Raw genomic sequence first — 6000 nt, forward strand, 5'->3', positions numbered from 1 at the left:
CAATAGTTCATTTAAATGCCGATTCCGCATGAGATCACCGGTAGTTGTCACATGAAAGATCTTTTGCACCCACTATACCAAGTACAAGTTTTAATGCACTTAAAAGCGGCTGCACCTGTACACCAAGATTTCATCCGTGCGTCCCATCAGGGGGTTAATTCTATCCAGTCACGTCCAGTAGATAGGTTACCTTGGCACTGCCATATTAATAATATGCAAGTCGTATCCACAGTTCGCGATACGGGGAAGCCATCAGTTGTCCCCTGTTCTTTTAATTCCGCACATAACGTCCAGTAATGTGCTAACGCCCTGCGACATGACTGCATTTTGTCATCTGAATGCAAAGCCGTACCTCACTAGCTACTCCCATGATGCCCCTTTACTAACCTTACCCACTCTGATATCTTGTAGAGTATGGTTGCAGTCACCAAATTTGCTCACATCATTCTCAAAGGGAAGAAATATTTTTTTTAAAAATTCTCCAGTCCGTCCCTTCGTGAAGAATTATAGAGATAGTAGTCGTAATGAATGGTCACTTATTCCTCTCGCCGTGGTAACACCCATCTTTACCAGTCAGGTCATCCACGTGGATTTCTGCTTACGTGCAGATAGAATTAGTTGGCTGATCTTTGCCCGACTACGAACTGGCACTTCTCCTCGGATGTAAGGCGCCTCCGTAGCTAGGTGGGAAGGAGCAGCAGTGCGTAGCACACGCTTCTTGATTAGACCGGGGTTCGAGCCCGTCACCACCAAATACGGAGGATGCGGAAAGGTCAGGAATGACCACTGCATATCCCGGAGCAATATGGCCTTAGTTGCTAATGCTCCTAAAAACCAAATAACAACAACCTCGGATGTAGAGAGTAATTAGCTTAGACAAAAGCACTTCAGCTTCGACCCATCTTCATTGAATATATAAACTGTTTCTCACACGCAGTATTTTAGCCAACCTCTTAAGTCATAACAGTGGTAATATTCATAATCTCGCTCATATGACTAATGATGTTTCTCTAGGCTAGCTAATAACTGCACACTTGCATTGCAGAGCTAAATATTTGCATGGACCGCCATGTTGAGAGCTACTTAACCTCCTAACAACATACCTATAACTAGCTTTCACACATTTTACGTAGTTGCTAATAAGAAAATACAGATCTTCTAATTAGCTCTCAGATAACAGGGACCACCCGCTTGTAGTGAAATATCATCTGACGAAAATGCTGATACGTATACGTAAATCTCGGAAAAGTTCAGCGACTTGATTATTAAATTACCGTACTTGTGGGATATGAGAATCCATTGATAACTTAAGCTTTGTGCACCGCTCCTACTACTATAGCTAACGGTGTTTGTTCGGAACACAAAAGCTGGAGGTGTTTACCTGTCGGACAAGACAGCTACTTTTCTTGGCCATCTGTGCAACAAGGTTTTCTTGTAAACACGCATTTTTCCGATTTATATTGCTATTTTTCCTGCCATCTGTCAGTAAGGTTGTTCCGTTCACCATATTCATATGACCCAAATCTTGACAGCCGAAAGGATAAGACCGGACAATCCAATTTTCCACTTGTGTTAGGACGCAGTGGCAGTAACTTGATCTGACAAACGGGAGGCCTGTTGTGGTAGTTTCTAAAGGGGTGGGTGGAACTACCTACCGCACCTTCATAACGGGACCGTTACTCTATCCATTCTTAAAGGAAAGAACGGTGCAACAAACAGCCGTTAGACTGCTCCTGACTTTTTTTTTTTATTAAGATATTCTTTTACCCCTTTCTTCCACCCCTTCCCTCCGGTGACATACTGGCTGAAAATGGTTAAAAGTAGCTGAACAAAAAAAAAAAAAAAAAAAAAAAACCACTGTTGGATACATATTGAGGACGGGGAGAATTGTGATGAAGTGTGTTCCGTGGTTTATTCCTGGTGTCTTGTTACCATTGTGTTCTGGCAGTGGGAAACTACCTTGACGACACAGTCCACTGAAATTCCTGTGGTGTGTTCTGCATACTACCATATTTTGACAAAATATATTCAATACCTTTCAGCAGAGCACTATTTGTTTATAAAATGCTGGTAAAATTTTATTGAAAAAGAATGTATTTCAAACTTGAGGCGAAACAATACGGCCTACCACTAAATGCGGAGTAAAGGGAATATAAGAACTGAGATTGCACACTTAGCCTGTAAATCTGACGTTAGATGGAATGATGGTTATATCAAGAGTCACAAATTAATTTTATTCGTGGTATTGGCGAAAATGTAACTCATCGCGGTAGGGAACTCTTTTAGACATAAAATTAATAAAAACGTCAAGTAGATATTATATTTTTATTTCCTTATATTTCAGAGCATCAAGCAAGGTCATTCAGTATAACGTACGACCGATTTTTTTAAAATGTTATTACACGTAAAATTTAGGAACTTACAAAAATGCAAAACTCCTACTTTTGTACAAACTATAGATCACACGTAGGCCATTAATTGGTGAACTCCTGATATGTACCCATAGTATAGCATCCATGGTATTTCGACATAGTGTCTGAAGTTTTTGTTTTCTCATTTACAGCACACAAAGCTATCTTTTTATTGAGGGTGTATTTAGTCGAAGCTTCATTTAATTATCAAGAGGAATCTGATTACTTGCACAGGATGTGTCGGAATGAGGTATTTTAAAGTTTCCGGCGGCGACAGGAATAAACCGTTTGTTTTTTTTTTTCTCATTTAAACTCCCCTTCCCGCACCATCGATGATCCTAGAATTTTTGTATTATATTCAAGAATATGATGCAAAGGCACGACCATATCCAAGTAGAAACAAAAAAATAGAGAATTACACAGCTAATTCGAGTGTACGTTAGAGCACTAATTACATTACATTTGTTGTGGTTATGCGGTGGCAGCCAACGATTGGCATCCCCGTCATTATCGTAAAAATCACTTCCTAACGCAACACAAAGAGCCATCACCTGGATTCACCTACCTTGGATTAGTCACTAAGTGACCAACCTTTTGGATCGAGTCACTAGGTAGCGCAATGAGCCACCACTAAATGGGTATACAAATACTCATTTTGACAATGAACCAATCGTTAAACGTATTTATCAGTCACGCTGCTTGAACTACGGTCCGTTCAAAGGCTTGTCTCCGCTCTTGTGCTGAACCACTCGGCTACGTTAATCTTTCACGGAAGCCTCTAATTTCGCTGTGCGCTGTGCTTGTGCCGAGGATTTAGTGGGACTTTCCGATGAGTCTCGATTTACCTGTGGAAGAGTCCCGAAAAGCGCTAATCGAGGAATGAATGAAGGAAAGAACACTATGAACTGGAACAGACTTGTTACCTACCAACAGCACACGCTGCTGTAGGCCGTGTGGGTATGTCTTCGTGGCATACCCTTATTCCCCTTGATCCCGATGGAAGGCACCGTGAGTGTGGCATATATGAATATCGTTGCGGTAAGGTACATCCGGAAATGCTGAGTGTTTACTCCTACGGCACTTTCAAGATGACAGTGTAGCCACCCGCACGTGCCAAGTGTATGAAAGAGTTGGCACGTGCGGGTGCGTGCCAAGTGTATGAAAGAGTTGTTTGTGTAACAACACTCCAAGCAGCTGTCCTAGCTAGCCTAATCTTCGGATCTCAATTCGATTGAGCATCTGCGAGATTAACTGGAAGGGCGCAGTCTTCTGTCCATAAATTGAGATTCTTATTATTTTTTTGCATAAATGGTCCAGTATGCCTCATGTTTGAACACTCCTTGCCATGTCTGAACAGCGATTTAGGGCAAAACAGCAGTTGAGCACACTATGAACTCATGGTCCTAATAGAGTTGTAAACACTAACTCCGTCATCTAAAAAAAAGTGGCTATAATTTTAGCAGGGACTACATATTAAATCCTTATGTAAATTTTGAATTTCGCTTGCATCGATCCTTGCTTTCCCTTGAGGTACTGTAAAGTTTGTTTTAAATGCGTTTGAATTTCTGTACGGGAGCAATTTTTATGAAGCCCATAAAACATTTTTTCCTCAATGTGGCCGCGTTGGTCGGTCGCAAAGGAGGGTTGTACTGTCCCCCACCTACCTTCGAGGTTTTTCTTATAGAAAACAGCAAATTGACCATCGAAGACGCACAATTTATAGACATATACATTGATGCCTTATAGCGTAAGTTACAATGGCGGAAAAAAAATTAAAGAATGTTTCTTAAAGTGTAGCTAGCATATGCGCCAGTCTGGTTCTCTTTTTGAAGTCCTCTTTTTTTTTTTTTTTAATTTATTTTTGATACATCATTAAAGCATCAAGGTTATATGATTTTCCTGAAAACACACATAGCCAACTAATCAAACAACGAACCTTGTGGTAACGTGCGTGTAAGGAGTTTTGCATCTTTACAAGAGCCGCTGGTTGGTGGTTGAAAATCAAGAATTGCGAAACAAAAGTTGAACTTTAAGTAAAAACATAACTTGATTCTTTCGGAACTGTTTTTAATTTTTGTAGTTATGGAAGAATATATGAATAATACATTTTCAATTTATGCTCGGATGGCCAGATTGGGTAGAGCGAATTTACAAGATAATCATGTGGATTCGAACAGGAAGCGTACTTAACCATATTTTCAGGCTGTGCACTAAACTACAAGTTATGCTCTTTTTTTTTCTTTTTTTTAACTCTTACTTTGTTTCCTTTATTTTAATCCTGGTATGCATTTAGGATTGCCAAGCAATCCTAAAAGTATGCTAGCAGAGAGCAAAATCTGTTTAGTGAGCTGAAATTCAAAATTTTCCTTCGTAATTAAAAGAGCTTGCATTCACCGCTAGATGGCGCAAAGTAAAGCTACTTATTTCGTCTTTCGAAGTTAGCACGAATTTGTGCTTGTAAGACTTCTACGTCATTCGTATTTGAACTTGATATTTCATTTTGGTTTGTCAGTTTTATTACATTGCTCCTCTGCGTTCTGTCAGCTGGTAAGTTCAAAATAATCTTTAAAGATATCGAGAGAAATCGCCTTGTTTAAAATCGCTTTATTTTGTATATTGGATTGCACATTTTTGTGCCTCTCTTGCATTTCAAGTGGTAGTCAACCAACCTTCAAAGATTTTAGAAGATCCTCATGGGTTTTAATGTATTCGTATTTTAGAAGTAAACTAAAACACTTAAGTACGGTGTTTAAATTATTAAATAATTAGTAATACAAAAAAAAAAAAAAAAAAAACCGCCTGTTTTAGTATTAATGCATATTACCGGTTGACCACCACTGCTTTCTTTCACATGCGTTGTATACTAACAGCTAATATTTTTCTTCATTTTTCCTCTCTCTAGGAGACGCCTGCCATTCAACTTAAGCTGCAAGCACAACTTCTTTGGATTTTTGGATTATGCTATATACTGAGCATTGTCACTTTTTATGAGATTTTTATAAGTTGTCCTAGTATTGTATCTGCATTTAGATTAAAGTGATCTTCCACTGCATCTCCGTTGTGTAATTGCTGCTACACTTTTCAAGAGAAAGAAAAAATTCACACCAACTTGACAGCCTCGTTACAGTAATACCCTCACTCCTCGTTGCTAGCATAATATTAGAGTACTTACTCTCCGAGCACTTTCTTCGTGTATTACAGGTACAAACTACCAGGAGAAAGAGTCTCATCTGACTTATACGAAGTACAGTTTTTTAGCGATTTCTCAGCAGCCATGTTCGGTGACTTCCCACCTGGCTACGGAGGCGCCTCTGATTAAAAATATGTTATATGATAGTTATTATAATAATATAATTATAAACAAAATTAAAATTCATAATGCAAATTATAGTTATATAATAATTTTATTCTTTATATAGAGGTACTAAATAAACATCAATTATTGATCACCACAAAATTAAAAAGATACGGTACAATGGATACCGTACACCTTTTTATAATGAAATAAGTTTAAGTAACTTAATCCAAAATTACATGGCACCCCTGGAATGTTGGTTTACCCCGATTGAAAATCACTGTTGTAGGGTTT

General features: G+C 38.8%; 1 protein-coding gene across 2 annotated transcripts in view; it reads left to right on the forward strand.

The window, feature by feature from the left end:
* Positions 1–5463, forward strand: part of LOC150082011 (ubiquitin carboxyl-terminal hydrolase isozyme L3-like) — a 241382-nt gene extending 235919 nt beyond the window's left edge. For both annotated transcript variants that reach the window (XM_090379905.1, XM_090379906.1), the window contains one exon: positions 5314–5463. The gene's annotated coding sequence lies outside the window, so the exon portion shown is untranslated. The remainder of the gene's footprint in view (positions 1–5313) is intronic.
* The last annotated feature ends 537 nt before the right edge of the window (positions 5464–6000 follow it).

This window comes from Mastigoproctus giganteus, chromosome 8 (genome assembly GCF_048544385.1).
Source record: "Mastigoproctus giganteus isolate SK-2022 chromosome 8, ASM4854438v1, whole genome shotgun sequence".
Lineage (NCBI taxonomy): Eukaryota > Metazoa > Arthropoda > Arachnida > Uropygi > Thelyphonidae > Mastigoproctus > Mastigoproctus giganteus.